Genomic DNA, 22240 nt, shown 5'->3' on the forward strand with positions numbered 1-22240 from the left:
TACCCACAGAACAACACAAGTAGAGGCACTATATGTGCTTTCCTCTCTTTCTCTGAGTCTGCGCCAAAAGCATTCAGGAAACAGCTTTGCATTTTTTAAATGAACATACAGTAAAGAATTCTGTACAACACCTGGAAGTGGGATCAGGCAAATTATATTAATTGAAAGGCTATGCCCCTGGAAAACAGCTTGATCTAATGTGTGGAAAATATATAATATATACTGTGTGTACTGTGTATAAGTGCAATACGTACATATTTCAGAAAATTAAATCACACTTTAATATACATTTAATATTGGTAGGTTATCCTACCAATCCTGTAGACATCCATTAGGATTTCATTTTCTATTTTGATTCCCATATGGTAAAATGTGTAATCAGTAAGCCATACTGTGATTGTGTGTAGATCCCCACCCTATATTTTACTGTATGTCCTGGGTCAAACTGCATGACACATGTGTTCAACTGTAAATGTTTTGTCATACTACCAGAAAAAAATGGTATTTTTGATTTTCATATGTAGCTTCTGTTCATTTTTAAGGAGTATGCTTGCATGAGTGTTGCATTTTTCACATAATTATGTATTTTATGTTCCAGTAATGCTGAATGCTGTTACATTTCCTGTAAAATAGAACTATAAAAACTTTAAAATAACCCTGGCAAAGTTTTGACAGAAGTACCTTCCAAAGATGCAAAACACACCTGGAGCAGAAATATCTATTCTTTTGGATTTGGTGAACTGAGCTTTTGTTTCAGTTTCTTATAGTCTAAAAAATCAGTGAACTGCAACTGAAAACTTAGTTTGTACAGATTTTAAGGGATGTGATTAAATCAATACTGACTACATAAATGAGTATTTACTGTACAATGACTGCTGTTTTCCTTTAAAAAGCATTTTATTTCCAATGATTAACCCATGTGGTTTAAATCTGACAAAATAAATGAAAAACATTAGATCAAGCTGTTTTCCAGATGTAGAGTTAATAAAAAAGTGCATTTATTCCTTCTTTGTTAAGAGAATACAATCTCTATAATTTTTCAATATAGCTAAACCAATGTGTATCTTTGAGCAACATCTTATGTATCCTTTGAAAATAAGAGGAAAACCAATTAGCAAACAATGTTCTGACTCACCAGAAATACAAATAAGAATGAAATGAGCAAGACATTTATGCACATGTCAGAATCTCTTTTTATCTCCAATCCAGAGTTCAGAACAGTTACAGAACATTGTTTTTTTAGAACCGACACAAAGCCAGTTATATAGCCAATACAGAAACCAAGAGTATCAGTTTTCTTGGTGAACTCAGCTGAATTCGTTTTTGAAAGCGATGAAAATAAAAAAAAATACTGAATTCTGTCACCAACACACAAACACAAGATCAAATCAATGCAATTTCTAAGGATTGAAGACTTGATTATTGAAAAATTTCACAATGAATTTATTTCTGATATATTTATTTAATTATGAAGAGATTCAATTGGGGAGCTACATCAGTGTGTGGTATAAAGAAAGAAAAAGCACAATATTTTTTTGCCATGGAATGAGCTATAACTTCTCGCTACTAAATAACTGCTTATCCAGTTCAGCGTCCCAGAGCCTATCCCAGGAAGCACTGGGCATAAGGCGGGATACACCATGGATGGGATGTCAGTCCATTGTAGGGCACAAAGACACTCAAACATGCACACACTTGCACCAAGGCCAGTTTACAGAAGCCAATTAATACAATGTATTTGATTTAATCAATGACTTAATCCAAGGCTAATTCAATTCCTGCTACCATGTTCACACGGGTTTCCTCTGGGTGCTCTGGTTTCCTTCTGAAGTCCAAAGACATACCGATAGGTTAATTGGCTTCTATTAAATCTGTGAGTTTGTGTTTAATAGTGTGCGTTTTGTGTTTGTCCTGTGATGGACTGGCGTCCCTTTGAGCCTGTGGCTTGGCAGGATACACTCCAGCACCCCTGGGGGTGGGTTAAGATAAACCAAGTGTGGAAATCACCAATCTCTATCTTTTTGTTTTGGAACCCTTTTGTAGGAAATGAGCGCAGATAATTTTGTGAAGAATTAATTTAAGTTCAGATACAGATCAACTCGTAATAGAATTCTCACCGTCTTTCCCTCATCTGCCAAGAACCTTGGCAATATCGTTAGTCCCTGTTATTCCTACCCTCAGCACGTCTTCCTTGGCATCATCCTGCCATCTTTTTCTAAAGGGGATTAACAGGATCCTCTCTTTGTCTGCTCAGCTCCTAGCCCCGGCCCACATTCTCTTTGCACTGTCTTGCTTCCTACAGTGTGTATCTTGATGTTTTATGTTGAGCTTTAAATGTTTTTAAGGACTGTGCACTATCACCCTGTTCAGTTTTGTAACGGTTCTGAGCACATCACTTTGAATAAAGGCACCAGCTAGATATGTGTAATATATTGCTATATAGTAAATAATAAAAAATGAAGTGAAATTACATTATTGAACAAAATGCCCACTAGTAAAAAATACCAGCATTTTTCTGTTAATTACCTTCAGTATATGATCTATCCATGGGCGGTTATTCCTGAAATACTTTCCCTCCTACTCCACCTTCAGTTTTGGGTTGACTTTGATGGTTTAGTCTTGACTTATATGTGTTCTTTTGTTCTCTAGACATGATGCCAGTGGGGTCTCAGGGTAAACATAGTATGCATGGCATGCACATTTTGCTAAAATTATAACAAGTGAAACCAAATACAAAGACCAGTCTTTGGTTTCTATTTGTACAGTATGCATGTCCTGCTTATTAGCTAGCCTGATTCTGGTCTGGTATGAATGTAGTCTGCAGTGATGCCACTTCTGCTGGAATGTAACAGTCATTCTTCATAAATACATACTTCAGATCACACTGGTATATGGTAACTGCAGAGAAGAAGAAGGCAGGACGAGAAAGAGGAATAGGCTCTTTTGTAAGAGCACAAAGACAATATTTAGTAATCCAACTAGGATTTTGCCATGGTATATCCTCTAATCTTATTAGAGGAGAAAGAAAAACGAAGTTATAGGACTTTTTAATAGTTAATTCAAAGTTCTTTTTACTATCCCACTGTTAAAGGTCATCACTAACATCACTAACAAACATCGCTAACTCTTGACACTGCAACATAAAAGCAACCCACATGCACTTCATTTTCCTAAGGATACTAACCAGTGATATGGTTCTAGTATCTCTCTCTTCTTCTAACAGATCATGTTTTCATTTTAGGGTGCTTTTAATGATCTATCATTAAATGTTTAAATTACAAGAAAGGGGGTTTGACATTTTCTTAGCAGTGGCTTTTACTGTGGAAATCATTTTAAATGACTTGTTTAAATTATGGTGAGGACAAAACCATAGTTAATGAAAAGCAATCTCTGAGATTCAATCTGCTGGGAGGGCGACATCTTTCCAGGCATTCCTAAAGCTTGCAAAATCCCAAAAGATTTCTTTTAATACTGTATTTCACTTCTTCACTTTCAGAAATGACAAAAGTCTCTACTTGTGATCAGCAGATAAAAACTCTAATTCATTAAAACCTGTTCACTAGGAATGACAACACCCAAGAATAAAATGTCCTGAAAGGATTATGGAGTGTTTAGTGAAGATTTGGCTTAACCCGCTTGGCTGTGGGCTGACCTCCTGGCCAGAGGACAAGGAGGCTGGGACCCCCCTGCACAGTGAGGAGTGACCAAGGGGCAGCTGCAGAGGTGGAGATGGAGTGGTGGTGGGATGGAAAAGACGTACACAAGGGAGAGAAAGGGATCACGTACAGTGTTTATAGTGTTTTAGGAGAGGAAATGAGTCAGGAGTGATTGCTGATTACTGACAGCTGAGTCCGATTAAGCTTGGTTGTTGTCATCCCTCCTGAACCTTCTTTACATACTCCATTTACCAAGGCTGTAACATATAGATCCATAGTGCTTTAATCTGTATTCACCCCTTTTACACTAATGTAACACAACATTGTTTTGTCATTTCATCCTGAAATGATGAATTATGGCACTGTGTCCTTTAATGTGTATGTCAGTTACAATGAGTCCGCCACCAAAGTCAAAGATACAAAGAGACTGTTTTGTAAATAAAAATTAAGCCTCTCAGGAACAGCCTGAAGGTGTCCGTCAGACAAGTTATTGCAAGTAACTCCAAAATGCTGCACCAACAGGGATGTTGTCATAATTTAAATACAGAGAAAATATAGCACGAAACCACTTTAACAATCCTCGTGCAGAAAACAAATTAGGAGGATAAAGTGAAAAATCGTTCAAACTAATTCAGTCAGTTAATACGCTTTACATTTACTACGGTGTCTTCATATCTTTCAGTTTTGTATGGTTTTCAGTTGTATCCCCTATCAGGTAATAAAATTCGTGCCCTTGAGAATGCTGAGAAAAGGTACACGTAGGTATGTCTGTTTCATCAGTGCAAGGTCACCTGAGGATGGGGCTTTTGTTGCTGTCACTAGATGGCACTAGTATTCTGCTAGCATAAGATTTAAAATGATAAGTTTCATACATTCAAACAAAGATTCAGAATAAATACACTTATAATGTTTTCAACTAACAGCGGTAAAATCAGATTTACACAACATTGCATAGTTAAAGTATTTGCTGCCAGATTCTTCCTTTCCTACTATTTGTTTGTTCTGCACAGTTCCTAGTCACTGCTAAGTTTCTGAAAGCAAAACAATTGTAGACTGTGGTTTTTTCCCCGAGATCACTTAATTTATCTCACTTAGGCCAGTTAATACTTGTATCACTTGTACCTTGCTGTTAATATGTTAGTACTACCACAATGTACACAGATGTCTCAAAAAGTAGGTGTGAAAGAAACAGAAACAGAACTTTGTAGCATTTGCATATGAGGAGGGGTGTTGGCATGTTTTTTTTCTATTATATTCAATTGTTCTTAAGTGGAAACTTGGTATTATAAAAGCATGACACTGCTATAGTCTTGTAATCGCTTAGGAGAGACGCCTTCTGAGACCAAGGTGCCGAATCCTGGTGCTTCATGGGCCCACAACTTCTAAATGTCTTTAAATTATGAAAACCTCAAGATACAGTATGAAGAGAAGGTTAAATTAATCAAATCAAGCTTTATTATAACCCATTTGACTCATTTACCCATTTGTTCTTAGGTCTTGAAGATGCTGAAGACTTAAAGGGGAACCGCAGTCCCCATTTCTCAGAGCAGTTACTAAATATTGGTAACAAAATACTGTAACGCATATGGCCTCCATTGCTTGCGAGAGCTGGCTTACCAGAGCGGTGACATCACCGCCCTTCCCTGTCGATAGCAGGGCCCACAGCCGCTGGGCTGACGGGAGATTTCACTTTGGCTCAAGAGGCTGGGTCCCTGTTGAGTCCCTGACGGTGGGGGGCCGACCTGATGCGGCAGTGGCGAGGGCGCCCACGTGAACCCCGAAGCGTTACAATACATTAATTGAAAGTCTAGAAAAATGTGACAAATTTCAAATTAAGCAGAAACTTGTGAAGTTCGTGAAAGTACAGTATGGTCGTTGTTACAAACCCCTGGTCTCTCCACGGGCAAGACTTCCCACGAAGTGCGACATAAAACGACCCATTCTGTAATGACTTATGTAATGTGATGTACGAGTGAATAAGTACAGGTTGTGAGGTAGACTTTTCACCACAGAAATATTCCATCAAGATCTGTATGCAGAGTTAAGAAGTCAAGAGCACTATTTCTAGTGGATTAAACGAGATGTATTCACAAGCCTGCTCATTTACAATGTAATAAGGCTGCTTCACCTTGCCGGATGTTTGGTTGCTTCGTTCTGAATCGCAGAATATGGTGCTGCGCATACCTGGAAATTTAGTCTGTTACATATGTTGGTTTGAAATTCACTCATCAATTGACCATGAAATATAAAAATAGCATTGCAGTTCCATTTTAAGGAAAAGTAGAAAACCTGCTCAAATGCACCTGTTAGGGACCAAGATAGTGAGCTCCCCCATTGCTTTTTTTTACAGTATTGTAAATAGTTATGCACAGGACATGCATGCAGAATAGTGAGCAATATGAGCACAAAGATGTATAATATTTACCCAATGTGTCAAGCTAAAAAATAGCCAAGAATAAAATGAAGAACTAACGAAGGTACCTACTTCAGGAAATGTAGTTTTTTGTTAGAAAAAAAGTAATTTAAACAATTTATTCCACTTGGAGAAAGCATGAAGCACAGTGTTATTATTAATAGAAAAGCTAAAGTAAAAATATAAAAATTGCAAAATAATTCCATTTTCTTCACTTCTTTTTGCAATGAGCTGTTGACCATTATAGGTAATATTACAAATATCATCAAATATTACAGCCACTGTGCATTTTTATCCTGTACGTCAGAATACAATTGCAAGCAATTCTGAAAACATATTGGAGCACATTCTACCTCAGTCCTCACCTGTGTGCAGGGGTGGTGATGAGCTCTTAGCTGTTGAACATAATCACATGTAATACAGTAGGCTGCCAGGTTGCGTTTTTTTCAGACCTGCAGACTGTTTCCGTAGTGCAGTCAATGGTCCTCTTTTTTGTCATTTAAAATGTGAAATAAACACCTGAAACGTACTTTCCCCCTGCTCTGTCAATAGTTTGAAATCAATCATGAAAAAGATTTTGTCAGTACAGTGGAGTTTTTTTTGTGTAAAGTGTTTATTTTTCTATTTTTGTTTGAGACATATTAGATCAATTTTTGTTATGGTTTAACTCTGGGCATTACAGTGAAGCACTGTCTGCTTTGAAAGATATTATGGATACACTTCAAAACAGAGGTACAATAATTATAGTGCATTAACACTGTAATTATCTTGTAATTGTGTGGTATTTACACTTTAAAAATGTAATTAATGCAATTAGAATATCTGTCATATGATTTATATGTAAATACATGTATTGTAAGTGCCCACTAAAATTACAAGGTAATTAATTTTTTATCACTGTATTAATTGTATAAATGTATTAATTAATCACTGTAATTAATATACCTGTATTTTAAACTGTATCTGATCATCTGAAATGATGTTGTTTTTCTGAGAATTGTATATGCCTGTAGTACATAGGATTTCAAACTGTGGGATGAAAAAGAAGTAAACACAGTGAAATATTAACAAAAGTAATAAGGCCAAGGCTTGCAGTTCAAACATTAAACTATTAGTATAATTCTTCATGTACAATTCAAATTATATTGTTAATCAGTTATAAGTGAATAATTGAATAATCAAATTATACATGGAGAATCCAATTACTTCACCAATTAAATTAAAGGGAGAATTGAGTTAGGCCAGAGTGTAAAAATCTGAAGGGGAATTTAGCCAGGTTGCCAGGTTTATACTCTATAAACAGTGCCATGGGATCTTTAATAACCAAACAGAAAGGACCTCAGGTAAACATCTTTTCTAAAGAACAGCACCAATCCAGAGGATAGATCGTCACCTACAGTACCAATACACCAATAATACCTACAGCAGCCACCTGGTTTCATTTAGAGCACTCCTATTCTAGCATTGACCAGGATCAGCCCTGCTTAGCTTCTGAGGTCTGGTGAGATGAGGATAGAAGGTGGTAATGCTGATGTCAGCTGCCTCAGTGAATGGTCAACATGGCATGTAACCGTGAAACCTGAAGTCTAGGTGATGATGTGGAAAGTGCCTTCATTGCATATTTTGTGTGAAAACATAATCCTCTGGCTGTGGGTTTTAGACGCCTGTACAACAGCCTGTACCGTATACTCACATCTATCAGGACAGCACTCTCAGATAATTAAGACAGCATTGAAGCCACACTAATAATTAAAATCTGTGGTAGGATAGATCTTTTGTACAGATTGTATTCAAATTCACATTACGATATATCAGAGCACTTTTTAAAGAGTAAATCAGACAGCCTATATCACTTTATGATCTATTCATATCAAAAAAGATTGCGGATGAGAGGGAGGCATTCACTCAACATTGTCAATTGTTTTTTACTGACCCGAACAACTAATTCTGCTACTGCTTTTTGAAGGACGCGTGAAACCCAGGAGACGAGTTACGTCTTGAAAATTGTTCTTTGCTAAAAATTTCCATAAATCCACCCATGCTCTAAATTCTTAATCCGGTAAATTGTCTCTGGGGGGAGCCGGAGCCTATCCAAGCAAGCGATTGGTGCAAGGCAGGATACACCTTGGACGGGACACCAATCTACCACAGAGCAGAAAAAGACACAGTCAATTCAGGGAGGAAACCAGAGCTCCTGTAGGAAACCCACGAGAACCTGGAGAGAACATGGGGAGAACATACAGTACAAACTCCATGCAGACAGAACCCCAGGAACAGGGCCCCAGGCCCCAGCACTGTGAGGCAGTAATGCTAACCACTGTGCCACTGTGCCACCCGTTGTTTCAGAATGGAAAGGTTTACATTTTTGAAACAGTATATTAAGAAGGAGGAACCTTAGTGAAACATCAATGTCAGTCTCTTCACTCTGACTGGAAAATGAGATGCAAAGTACTCTTGCTTGTCCAACGTTCTTTTGTACTGCAATCTTAATTCAACACTGTTGCCTTTTGTTTGAAATCTCCTGCCATTCATTACAACCACATCAAATGTAAAACCAGGAATCTGTTTGAATTATGAGTTCAGCTGATGTATAAAATGTTCTTCATGTTACTTTTCATATTGTTGTTAGGTTTTCAATGTAACAGAAATGCCTTAATTGTTATAAAACATGTGGCGGTTTTACTGAGTCACTGAAGTCAATTTGTTGCGGTTTGGTGACAAACAAAATCTAGAGTGTCCTAGACATGAATAGGCAGGCAGATGAAATATTTCAGGAAATAGTTGTGTACTTATACACACTGTTGACTTAAACAGCATCTGACAGTAGTTATTATCAAAAAGCAAAGTAATGGACAACAATTTTGCCTTGTGTCCCTTGGTGTTCAAGGATAGAAATTAACATTACAATCCACTGTTAGGTATTTTTTCACAATTTACAAAATTAATGTACATTTTTGTAGCATTGCTGGCAAAATGAGTTTTTATTCTGAGAGGTACATGACATTGCTCTTCAAACATTATGAAATATGAATAAATGACAATCCTCTTGTCTCTGGGTCTGTTGATTGACACCTGTCTTAGATTTGTACAGATGGATGTTTTCCACTTAAAATCAATCACAGACCAGTCTTTCCCAGTTCTCTGTCATAGCCGCCCATTAACAGTAACTGACATGGGCTGATTACACACACAAAAAAGCCAGCTGTGGTGAGTTAACCAGGATCAAATGCACGCCAATCACATACTCACAAATATATGAACACCAATACAAATATCCATTATGAATTCAAGCATAATAAGATTCCACATACAATAGCAACAGCAAATGACTCAATTTTCCACGTTATAGGCACTGGTATAACAATTTCCTGAAACTGAATTCACTGAGAGCTGCTGACTCTTGTTGAAATTTCTAGGGGACAAAATTCCAGGTACAGTGTTCAAAAGTACTGGGATTTAAAGGTTTAAGTGGGACTAGTTATGAAATATTTTGTAGCCTATTATGACTCTATTCTCCCTGTATGTTCATGGGTTTTCACTGGGTGCTCTGGTTTCCTACCACTGTCCAAAGTCATACTGGTACAGTAGGTTAATTACATTCTGGGAAAACTGGCCCAGGTGTGAGTGCCTGCATGTTCGTGCTTGTGTGTGCTGTGAGATGGATTGGCGTCCTGTCCGGGGTGTATCCTGACTTGTGTCCCTTGTTTGCCGGGATAGGCTCAGACTCCCCCATGACCCTCAATTGATTGAAGTGGCAAGAAAAATGGATGGATGGGTTATGAATCTACACGATGACTATTGTTTACAGAGATTATGGGAGGTGCAAAGGATATACAGTAGCAATTGTAAATACTGTTTTGTGCACAAATTATAGCTTTTTAATACATTTAAAGTAGGCAACACTAAGTATTTCATTATATCAGTATTTCTGCACTATAATTCCAAGAGCTGGAAGTTATAACTGTTTCAACTTGAAATTCAAGGCAGTGGAACACACCAGTAATTACATAGTCAATGTACATCAGAAATTGCACAAACGACAGAGATAAATAGATAGGAACACAGCTGGGAAAGTATTATCAAAAAAATAAATATGTGAAATCAACTCTTCAAAACACATATCAAGAAGTTTAAAATATTTATATGTTTGAATAGAGTCTAGAATGAGAAAATCAAGTGTGCTTTGCCACTTTAAAAAACATACTGTATACTGTTGCCATAAACATGCTTATTTAATGTACGAATCTTAGCTTAATGATGTGGGTTGTTCATAAACAGAATTGGAAATGAGAATGAAATTAGGCTAATGTTATTTATTTTTTCAAATATGACGCATGTCAAATTTAATCTGTTTATGTTATTTTCCTGGTTTGATAAATCAAGGTTAATGAAATACGTCAAAGTAAACATTCTCCTTAGATACAAACAAGAAGTTACTTCATTTTCTAAATAATACTTATACAGATTCATGTGCGGTTCTTAATGAAATGAGACACAGCTGCATATTCTCAAATTTACAGCGCTGTTGTCCCTTATTCCAACTTAATTAGACGTGTGTTATGATGCACGATAGAAGTACACACGTTACATTAAATGCAGTGTATGACATTTTGGTATTAAGAAGTATACTGCATTTTTTAAATTAGCACTTTTTAAAATAGATTGTGTCAAATTAATCTTCAATAACGATGACCGTAAACTTACAAAGCATTCAAAGAGGATTGTTTCCTCTTTATATGAATTAACATTCTCCTAAATAGAACTCTGTGATTTTATTTGATCACTGAGTTCTTATTTAAAATTCCGGGCTCCTAAATTATTTTCTGTAATGTGGATAATTCATAGTGTTGATTGATTCTCTGAAGATCTGAAGACCTGATATACAGAACTGTATATTTAAGATGTATGCGCAAAAACAAACACATCAAAAAAGAACATAACCATTCATTTCCTAGCCACTTTATCCAATACAGGGTCACAGGGGAGCCAGAGTCTATTCCAGCAAGCAACAGGCCCAAGACAGGATACACCCTGATTGGGATGCCTGTCCATTACAGGACACACACAGACACAAACACACACATGCACACGCCAGGGCCAGTTTTCCCAGAAACCAATTAACCTACCAGTATGTCTTTGGCTTGTGGAAGGAAACCCACACAGACACATGGAGATCATACAAACTTCACGCAGATAGCACCCCAGAAATTGAACCCAGGGCTCCAGAGCTGTGAGGCAGCAATGGTAACCACTGCTACATTTTGCCACCCCCTCAAAAAGCCTCTTGGTATAGAATTTCACTAGAATTGTAATGTTGCAAAAATATATTTTTTCATTCTTGCATATTTGTGTTGTATAAGTGTTTACTCTTCATAGTAAGATTATGGGTACAGTTCTTTAATGTTGTAGCTAACAACCTGGATCCAAACCTCCAAACTCATTAAAATATAAGAAAGTTTGCCAAGGAAAGGAGGCCATTCGGTCCATCTCGCTTGTTTGGTTGCAACAGTCTCTTATTTTGTTGCTAGAAGATAATTGAGCTGAGAATCTTGTCCAGACGTTTTTTGAAAGAAGCCCAAGTATGATCTTCAGAAACATGGCTGGGCTGGGTTTTTCTGGACTCCCACTGCCTTTTGTGTTATGAAGTGCTTCCTGTTTTCAAAAACACTTCTTAGTTTTTGTTTTTTTGTTTGTTTTTTGCTTCACTTTTGATATGGAAGAATCTGTAGGCTTACGTGGCCCTTGAGAATAATGAATGCTGGAATCAGGTTTTCTCATAGATTGAAATGTGGTCATAATGTGATTTGGTGGTGTATTTATTGGGGGTATATTTAGCAAACAATTAGTGGATCATTTTTTCAAAATGATTTATCTCTGTTGCTTCCATTTTCAATATGGAGGCGCTTCTCTTCTGGTGCTTTAGGCTTCTGAATGCAATTATTTTATTGCCAATGATTCAAGTGGCACAGATAGCTTGTTCTGCTCCACCATATATTAGCACAATTACAGATTTTCTTGCTCCTAAAAATATCCACCGAATGTGAAAAAATGTCCCGGGTGTTTAAAAAATCCACATGGACTTTATAGGGTCCTGTATTATACTTTTGGGGGTTCTGATGTGCTCATTCTTGAGGCCTTTTAGTCACCTGGGTCAAGTTCAAAATTGTGTTTACAAACTAAACTGCTCATTATCAGGGTTAGCCCAGAGCCATGGTAATATTGTTATAAAACAGGTCATTTTATTGAAGTGGGCAATTTTGATATTTTTGCCCTTCAGGTGGCTGGTGCCAGAGAGCTACTGACACTGGCAGTTCAGACCAGCTGACATTGACATTCCTGTGACTACTGTCACGGTTGCCATCCCTCCTCTAGAGGGCGCTCCTACCTTTTCGTATTGTTCCCAATTTTATTAGTCTCAGCTGTGTCTTATCCCCTTTTCGTTATTTACGTCCGGTGTCTCCGCAGTTCCGGGCTCAGCTTTGGAAGATGGACGCCCAGAAGCCCGCTTACCACTAGGCACAGGAGTGGCCTGAGGGCACAGACTTCATCGAGGTGTCTTGACCCCTGAGTCCGGCACTCGTAGCACCTTACCCCATTATGCTTTTAAACTTTCGTGTTCCTGGTCGCAGTTCCCTGTTCCTGTTTTTAATTGTTTGCGTCTTGAATAGATCTCCCGGCATCTGGATTTTGGACTGCGCCCTAACTTAACCTTCGGACTCGTTCGCCTGTGCTCCCCCCATGCACCGGATTGCCTCAGTCACTGTCCTCTGTCTTTCATCCCGAATTTACCTCGCTGTGCCTTCCCCGATGTAATTTTCCAGACTCTTCTGGATTATACCGTCACGCATAGGGTCTTTAACAACGCATTTCACAGGAGTCTGACCCGGCTCCCTTGACAACCACAACGTGACTACTCTTAGAGACTACTTCACTAGAGACAGCTGAGTTATGATACCATAAACTATTTGAGGATCATATCATGCATAGACACACTGTGTAGATGGGGTCAGAGCAGCATAGTGGATAAGACTCACTTAACCCCAAATGCCCCCATCCACCCAGCTGTATAAATGGGGACTAACATTGCTTGGGTAATCTGGCATCCTGTCTAGTGGAGTCATGTGCTCTTTCATCTTCTTAATTTCACAGAATCTAGGATGAGCTTCAGTGGAAATGACCTTTACATACATGCAAATGCTAAACTGAATTCAGAATTTCCAGACATGAGAAATGTTCTTCATTCCCTTTACCTCGTCAGATGGTTCCGTTTCAGAATGAAATCACATTTCCTTTAATTTCACTTTAAAGTTTCTGTCCAACTTATTCTCAAATCTGATCTGGTATTTTACTTGCATAATGATTTCATGGCAAAGCCCATGGGACTTCAGACATTTAATATGGTGGTTCCTTTATACAGCTAAAAAAAGGGAAATTGGTACAATATGTAACCACAGAATGGTCATGGATTTAATACCAAGTAGTAAAATAAAAAGCCAGAAAAACAAAGGATGAAAACTACTTTGTGAAGCATCTCTGTTTCGCAAGTTCCAAGGCAGCTGCTGGCTGCTGTGTGGGGTGTGTCTGTGGGCCGTGTGACAGAAGCAGTTTCTGAACAACTGATTCCAAATGCTTAAGGAAGCCCTTGCGGTCTCTTTCCTGGCAGCTGCGATTCTTGGAATTATTGTATTAAATTCATGAACGCCAGTGCTATGGTTGAGTAGTTTACCAAGAAACGTTCTAAAGTTATACATCAAGTGAAGAGAGCTGGCATAATTTTAGATTAAAAGTGACTAAATGATCTTTTGTAGGAGTCCAAAAAGCACCTAATTCAAATGCTGTTCTGAGTGCATTTTTATTACACTGTAGTGAACACTGAAAGTGAAGAAATAACAGACTGTAAATGCATCGTTCAGTTTGGAAAAATATGCAAGCTTGAGTGTGCTAAGGAGCCATTTGTTGAGTACATTCTCTAGACAAGCAGGTAGGTTCCACATCCAGTCTTTTCAAACTGAGACCACTCAGCACGCAAATGCCATTGATTGATTGTCCAGTCATCTCTGTAATAGCACTCTAGGGATCGTTGTGCAATGTGCTGCGATTACCTCTTCCATGACGCACTGTATTACTTGGCAATGCTTGCACTGTTTGCATGTCATATTGTATACAGTAGTGTTGTTGAGACAACACACAGTTGATTTGGATTGTAGATAGTTATAAACTACAATGCCAATGGTAATTATTACTTGGAATTAACAAAATCATATGACTTAATTAATCTCAATACTGAGTTTTGTCTTGTCTAACAGGGCTGGTAGTTCATTTGTGGGGAAGGGGTCAGTAGGGGTCTGAAACTCAGCTCTATGATGACCTAGTGTCTTCTGTTTGTATTCTAGGTTGGGCTAATTATTTAATGAACTACATCAATGCAGCACTTCTTGCTATATTAATCAATTAAGCTTTATGACGATAACAATAATAATAATAATAATAATAATAATTGCTTACATTTATATAGCGCTTTTCTGGACACTCCACTCAAAGCACTTTACAGGTAATGGGGACTCCCCTCCACCACCACCAATGTGCAGCATCCACCTGGATGATGCGACGGCAGCCATAGTGCGCCAGAACGCTCACCACACATCAGCTATCAGTGGGGAGGAGAGCAGAGTAATGTAGCCAATTCATAGAAGGGGATTATTAGGAGGCCATGATTGGTAAGGGCCAATTGGAAATTTGGCCAGGACACCGGGGTTACACCCCTACTCTTTTCGAGAAGCGCCCTGGGATTTTTAATGACCACAGAGAGTCAGGACCTCGGTTTTACGTCTCATCCGAAGGACGGCGCCTGTTTACAGTATAGTGTCCCCATCACTATACTGGGGCATTAGGACCCACATGGACCACAGGGTGAGCACCCCCTGCTGGCCCCACTAACACCTCTGAATAATAATTCAGGTGGGTAGCTGCGTCAGCATGCGTAGGCTGCAAAGGAACAAGTAATAGGTTTATTCCATGCTGAAAAAAAAGAAGAAAGAAAACACAACGTTTCGGCCGTGGAGCCTTCTTCAGGTGTGAGAGAGACAAGGCAGTAGGCAAAGGTAAAGTAGCGGGAGAACAAAGGCTGGGAGGGAGGAGGAGTGAGAGGCGGGAGCAGGGGACAGAGAGAGAGGCCAATCAAGAGGTGTGAAGTCAGAATAGGTGTAGAGAGGTGTGAAATGAAACTTCCAATGAATGGAGAAAATGTAAAAGAAGAGTAGTCTGTCGTTAAAAGAAGGGGGAATGTGTGATCCTAGCTGCAGGATAAGTTTGGTTTCGGTAGTCTTTCTGATGTATGAGTTTGGAAAACCGTCTTTGAGAACACAGATGGAGAGATTAGAGTGGTCGTGGCCGTCAGAGGTGAAATGACATTCCATCTACATTGGAGAAACAGGAAGGAGCCTTTGTTCTCCCGCTACATTACCTTTGCCTACTGCCTTGTCTCTCTCACACCTGAAGAAGGCTCCAAGGCCGAAACATTGTGTTTTCTTTCTTCTTTTTTTTCAGCATGGAATAAACCTATTACTTGTTCCTTAACAATAATAATACTGTCTTAGAATGAAATTGAGAGAGAGATCACTTTATTGGCCATATACAATTTCTTGTATTAGGAATTTGTCTTTTTTTTCATACCCCAACTTGCTCTCCATGCGACACACAGACAGGGAGAGAAGCTTGGGGTCAGAGCGCCAGGTCAGCAATTTTTTTATACAGCACCCCTGGAGCAGTTGGGGTTAAGGACTTTGCTACAGAGTAGGATTTCTCTGTCAGCCACGGGATTCAAACTGCTATCCTTCCAGCCACAGGCACAGATCCTTAGCCACAGAGTCACTTGTTAAGCGATCAAAATGTGTGATCTTTTCATGGACAAACTTAAAAACGAACAGTACTCTTCTCATATAAACACCAATGTGTCATCTCATTTAAACAGTTCAAGACAACTTTTCCCATTTAATAGCAATTCCTAAAATATCTAGTGGGAAGAGAAAATGCACCACGAGGAATCCGGCTGTTTTGTGTGTGGCAAAAAAGGGTTCAAATGAATTCTAATATTTTGAAACAAGGATTAGAAAATCAGTCTTTATTCTGCAGTTTATTATCATAATATTTAAAGAACAAAAATAATAATATAATATAGCACTCCAATTGCTGAGCTTTGTACTTTCATGCAGAGCATTTTTTGTAGTGAATAACATCTGGTATTTGTTGAAAAATATACAGTATCAACTTAATTTTACTCCCATATATTTCTTGAATAAAAGAGACTCTAGACTTTAGGTTGATAAATTATTTACGAACAGAAGACGATCATGATGTGGGTCCCTGTAATTTTAAAGAAACTCCAAAATTTTAAAATGGACAATTGTATTTCTCTGCTGTAATTAGTGCTGCAATCCAATCTTCTCAAATGTTTAAAATATTTGAATGTATTGCAGCTCAAGGAAATGTTAAACTCCTACTCTGTCTGAAAATGTCCTGGGATCATGGAGTCCATGGAGCCATGTGACACTGACAACATAGTTACTATTATAGAAAAGTAAAACATGGGAAAACACATATACAGTAAATACATGAGTAGCTACAGTATATGTAGCAAAAAATAGTCAATGCTTGCCGTGAGATCCTGCCTGACAAAAGGAGTAATGCAATTGTGCAATTAATAATCAGTTGTGATAATCCATAGTTGTTGGAAAAGCAAAAAAAAAAAAATAATAATGTGTGATGCAAATTTTAAAATGTCATCATTTTTAATTTACCCTTTTAGTTTTTTGTGTGTGACAACCATCAATGAAAGGAACTGTGTGTTGGTAGTGTGTGAGGCAACTCTTGGAAGCAAAACAAGCTGTAGATCTGTGTATGTTGTCTTGTGGGATACTGTCCTATTCTTCTTGTAGGGTTTGGACAGCCATGATTGTTTTCACTGGTTTATGAACTCTAGATGTCACACATTGTCCAAGCGTTTACCAGAAATATGCAAAGGGACTCAAGTCTGGTGAGTAGGGCACACTACGGCATCACTGCGATATTCTCATATTGCAGGAAAACCATTGTCATACAAGCAGCATGAAGATGTTCATTTTTCTGCTGGAATGCTCTCATACCACAGGAGGGGCAGCAAATGAGGTTCCAGATCTTGATCAATGTACTATAGCATTTTGCAGTCAGGTTGCCATCAATCACTAAAACTGGAGTTCTGCAGCAGCTGGGCTCCAGTTCATTAATTAATGGAGTTTATAGAGAAAGTTCAGAGGGAATGGCAACTGCTAAGTCCAATCATTCCTGAGGTCATGCCTTCACATAAAAACTATAATAATATGAGACCCTGTTCACTCTCTTACATACTTCTTTTACATCCCTCCTCCATCCTAGCTCCACCTGTGCAGCTGCCTCTTGGTCACTCCTCACTTCGCATGGGTGTCCCAGCCTTCCTGTCCTATGGTCAGGAGGTTGGCCTTCACCCAGGTGGGTTAAGCCAGATTTCCCCTGACTAAAACATTCTATAAACCTTTCAACACACTCAATTCTAAGGTGTTGTTATTCCTAGTGCACTGTGTTATACACAACAATTGGAGTATGATTCTGCACATTTGTGCTACACTTGGTGATGCCCATCAGATGCCCAAAACCTTGATTGGTCATGATAGAGGACTTTGCTCAACCGCTGGCAAGCCCACCTGTAGTGTTTCTGCAAGACCCCAGAGACACAAACATGTTATTTGAGAAATTACTTGCAATGGCTCTTCCCTGTGTTTACCTTTCTTGATTTTGATCAGGCTTGACCTTTCAACAGGTCAAATCACCTCACCACCTGTGCCCAATCAGCTCACTCGGTAATCATGTGTTTCAGTGATTATTTAACAGTTAAAGTGTATATCATGTCAGTCATGAATGAGCAATTAATCAAATTAACATAAAAATATTTAATCAATATCCAAATCATTATACTTTGTTCTGCGAAAACCAGTGGATGCACAGATAGTGTGACAAGTATCTTTTGATACTCAGTATAAACATCAACCCACAATATTTTGTCTTAAAGAATCTCACTTACTTCTGGCCATAAAGACATATTCTTTTCAAACTTCAACACCCTACAGTTCATCAGTCTTTCAGCAGTTTGAAAAATAAGTGTTTTGACCGTGTTCTCACACATCATAAAATGTAGCATAGTCTCGTTGACTTAGACCAAGGCTTTTCCACCACAAGTGTTTTATTGTTGCAGACTAATAGGCAAGCATTCCTCACCTGACTTGCATGGTGTAGTATGCAACATCCAATCTGAGTCAAAATGCTAAATTTTGACTCATCTGACCACAGGATTCCTTTCCTTCAGGAGACTACTTGACAAGTGTGAATCTAAGACATTTTCTGTGGTTTACGGTTTCATGAAGGGCTTTTTCCTGGCCACTTTTTTTATTAAGCTTGGCATCATTCGGCTTTCTCCTCATTTTTTTTCGTACCAGTGGAGCTGCGTACCAAGGAACTAGTGATAATAATTCTTCGGGATTTGTTGGGGTATCCCTGAAATTGATTAGCATCCTGTCTTGGGGAATGTGATGCTCTATCTGATTAATACTGTTTGAGTGCATTCTTTGTCTACTTCAATTCATGGATAAAGAGATAAGCTATAGCTTGATGAGCTTATTGGCTCTATGTACAGTAAATGTTTTCTTGCCTTATTTGATTACCAGAGATAAATACAATACTTTTAAGGTACCAACATGTTGCTTTTATTAATAATTCATAAGTATAACAATAGAAGAATGTCTTAAAATAATTTAGGTTATAATGAAAATTTACCACTTTAATTGCTTTGAGGCATCTATGTTTCTGTTTAGTCCACTTAGAAATAAGGGAAGAATTTGATAATTTCTGTGAAATTTCCAGGAATCACTAATACAAATTCTAGCTGTCCCATAATAAAATATTATATACTGTATCAAATGTTATTGGGAGAATCCCAAATTATTTCCAACTTTACTGAAACTAATTCAGCATTTGTTTTTGGAGTACATTTTAAGAAATATAAGTAATACGAAGGTCTGTAAATACATTTTCATACAGTATATAATACAGATATTTTTTAAAGGAAGCAATGGTTTTACTGCAGCTTTGACAAAGTGGTTAGGGTGCTTATACCAGATTTAGGTTTTTGATTGACTGCAAAGAGTTAGTTCCTCCATCGTACAGTTTTAAATTATGACATTTCTTTGAGTTTTAGTACAGTGCCTAATTTCTCTTCTCTGGATGGATTCCAGAGCTGCAGTATATTTTTTGCATTATAGTGACAATATTCAAAATGAGGTTTTACTTGTATAATGCTAACACATCATCCATTCATTTTCTAACTGCTTCTTCCAATTCAGGGTGATGGGGGAGTTGGAGCCTACCCCAGCAAGCAACGGTTGCAAGGCAGGATACACTCTGGACAGAACGCCATTCCAACACAGGGCACACAGACTCACACAATCACACCAGGGCCAATTTCCCCGCAAGCCAATTCACTTTCTACCATGTGTTTGGATTGAAGTAGTAAACGGAGGCTCTCGGTGAAACTTACAAGAACATGGGGAGAACATAGAAACTGCACACAGATAGTACCCCGGGTGTCGGAATTGACCCCAGGGCCAAGAGCTGCAAGGCAGCAATGCTTACCAATGCACCACTGTGCCATCTAGCATAGCATCCTACCATTCTGTTTGCCTCCTTTATATCATGGCTGGAATGTTGTTTAAATCCTTTTTAATTACCTTTGCATCTTCTACAGTGTTTTTTAATCCTCCTAGTTTGGTATCATCTGTAAACATCATGAGTGTATGTACTCTACCAGTCTAGATCATTGATATACAACAGAAAAAGGAAATAAAGATCCCTCCAGTGCTCCACTAATTTCTTCAACACCATCTGAGCATTCACTCATTACCTGTTTTGAGCCCTTAATCCAAAGTAAATGCATTTCCTCAAATGTCCCCTGCCTGCATTTCGTATGCTTTGCTTGTATCAATTTCTTATGTTGCAAGTTCGAAGAACTCTATCAAGTTAATTAACCAAGACCTTCTTTTTCTAATTTCATGTTGACCGTTTCCTGAGACTCCTGTTGCATTACTGATGAGGAAAAAGCAACATCCCATCTAGGATTTAAATCCACAACCATTCATGTACAGCTCTAGAGCCCTATACATTACACTACACTCCTGCTTTTTTCCTACCTGTTAAGTCAATAGAGAACAAATTCTCACAAAGATCCTGGAGACCCATTTACATAGCATGTAATTTACTGGAATGTATTGTGAAATACCTTATACTGTATACTGCAAGGGTACAACAGCCTGGATTTGAATCCATAAAACTCTGAGGTCCACAGCCCTTGCCATTATTCTGTGTTGCCGCTTCTAATAATTATTTATACTGTACAACCCGAGACAATTCTCCAGTTTGAGTCTTACATTATAACGTGCCAGCAGAAAATGTTTTTACATTTGTTCCTACCAGAGAACGAAATGACAAAATGTGTGATGACACATATTTGGAAAGATCTATGTACTGGTGAGTTTCCATGTGTCAGGGTGATGTATGCATGTCTATGAAACATGTCACAGGTGTGTATGTTTCTTGAAACTTAAAAATGAATGCTTCATTTCAGAAAACATAAATGAAAACCCCAGTTGACACATCCTCTGCAGGCAGCTTATGTTTTCCAAAACAACAACAAGAATAAATAAGTACTTGTCTTCACCAAAAACAACTTTTCAAGCAACTTTTTTCCCCTGCTAACAGGAAATTATGTCAGGAAAATCACACTGGATGACTGTCCCTGTAATACAGAATGATGGGAAACACTTTGTTTCGTACATATTGCCAAACACTTATCTCAAACTTGGATTCTGTTGTGGCATGACTTTTTCACTGACTAAGTTGTCATGTCTCTTTTCAGGAGTACCAGATATCTCTGAAAGTACTGTGAAGGTGTGTGTATGGAATTATATATATATAGCTAAATTCCTTACATCGAAGGATATGATAAGCAGACCTTCTGTCTTATTAAATAAGATAAGATCACTTTATTGGCCATATACAACTTCTTGCATTAGGAATTTGTCTTTTCTCATACCCCAGTCTCCATGAGAGACACAGACAGGGAGAGAGAAGCTTGGGGTCAGAGCGCAGGGTCAGACATTTATACGGCACCCCTGGAGCAGCTGGGGTTAAGGGCTTTGCTCTGGGGCCCAACGGAGTAGGATTTGAACCAGCAACCTTCCAGCCACAGGTGCAGATCCTTAGCCACAGTGCCATAGTATCTGAGGTGTAATCTAAAAAAGCAACATAGGTGACTAACCTAACACATCTTTTTTGAGCTAGGGATTTTATCAATATATTATCCTGTTCGAAGTCCATGCATACCTCTTTACAAGTTTCTTAGAGATTACGTTTTTTACATACATTATTATGCTAAATCACTTTTTTAAATTCCATCTTTCTATCTTTTATGTTTTCACCAACTATTGGTTTTTATATTATTGGTATTTTGTTTTAAATATGTTGTTAGTAGGGTTTCTTCAGCTTTGTAAACTGCAGTCATGAGTGATTAGCCCTAAAAATGTCAGTCTTAATACATAGCGAGATGTCCTTGCCAAAAAAAGTTGTTTATTTCCTGTGAGGTAAGAATGGAGACACTCCATTACAGTACATTAATACTGATGAGTACCTGTTTCCGACATCACAGTGTCACCTTTATAAAAGAAGATCTGAATGTTTTTGTTTTGTCTGTACTATTACTTTCGACTCATGGCCTGTCTACCAATACTTAAAGGAATAATGGACAAGTTAGTGGGCAACTAGTTCTGTATTTAATCAGTGAAGTGCTTTTCTTTCTAAAGTGTAGGACTGCAATTGTTTACAGTGGTGAGGTCAATAGAAAAACAGATTGGGAGGCTCTAGGATTATTCTCTATAAAGTTTGCTCAATAGGTATTAAATCATTTTATGAAGTGGATATTCATAAATTAATGTGTCTGGAGATACCCAGGTTATCCCCAGACAAGATTCGTCACCATAACATTTTTTTCAAAATATTGCAAAACCCTTGGGTTCCTGAAACTTTGTTTGTGGTTCTTATGTACTTCCAAAAAAGA

The sequence above is a fragment of the Lepisosteus platostomus genome, chromosome 12 (assembly GCF_059453375.1).
Source record: "Lepisosteus platostomus isolate fLepPlt1 chromosome 12, fLepPlt1.hap1, whole genome shotgun sequence".
Lineage (NCBI taxonomy): Eukaryota > Metazoa > Chordata > Actinopteri > Semionotiformes > Lepisosteidae > Lepisosteus > Lepisosteus platostomus.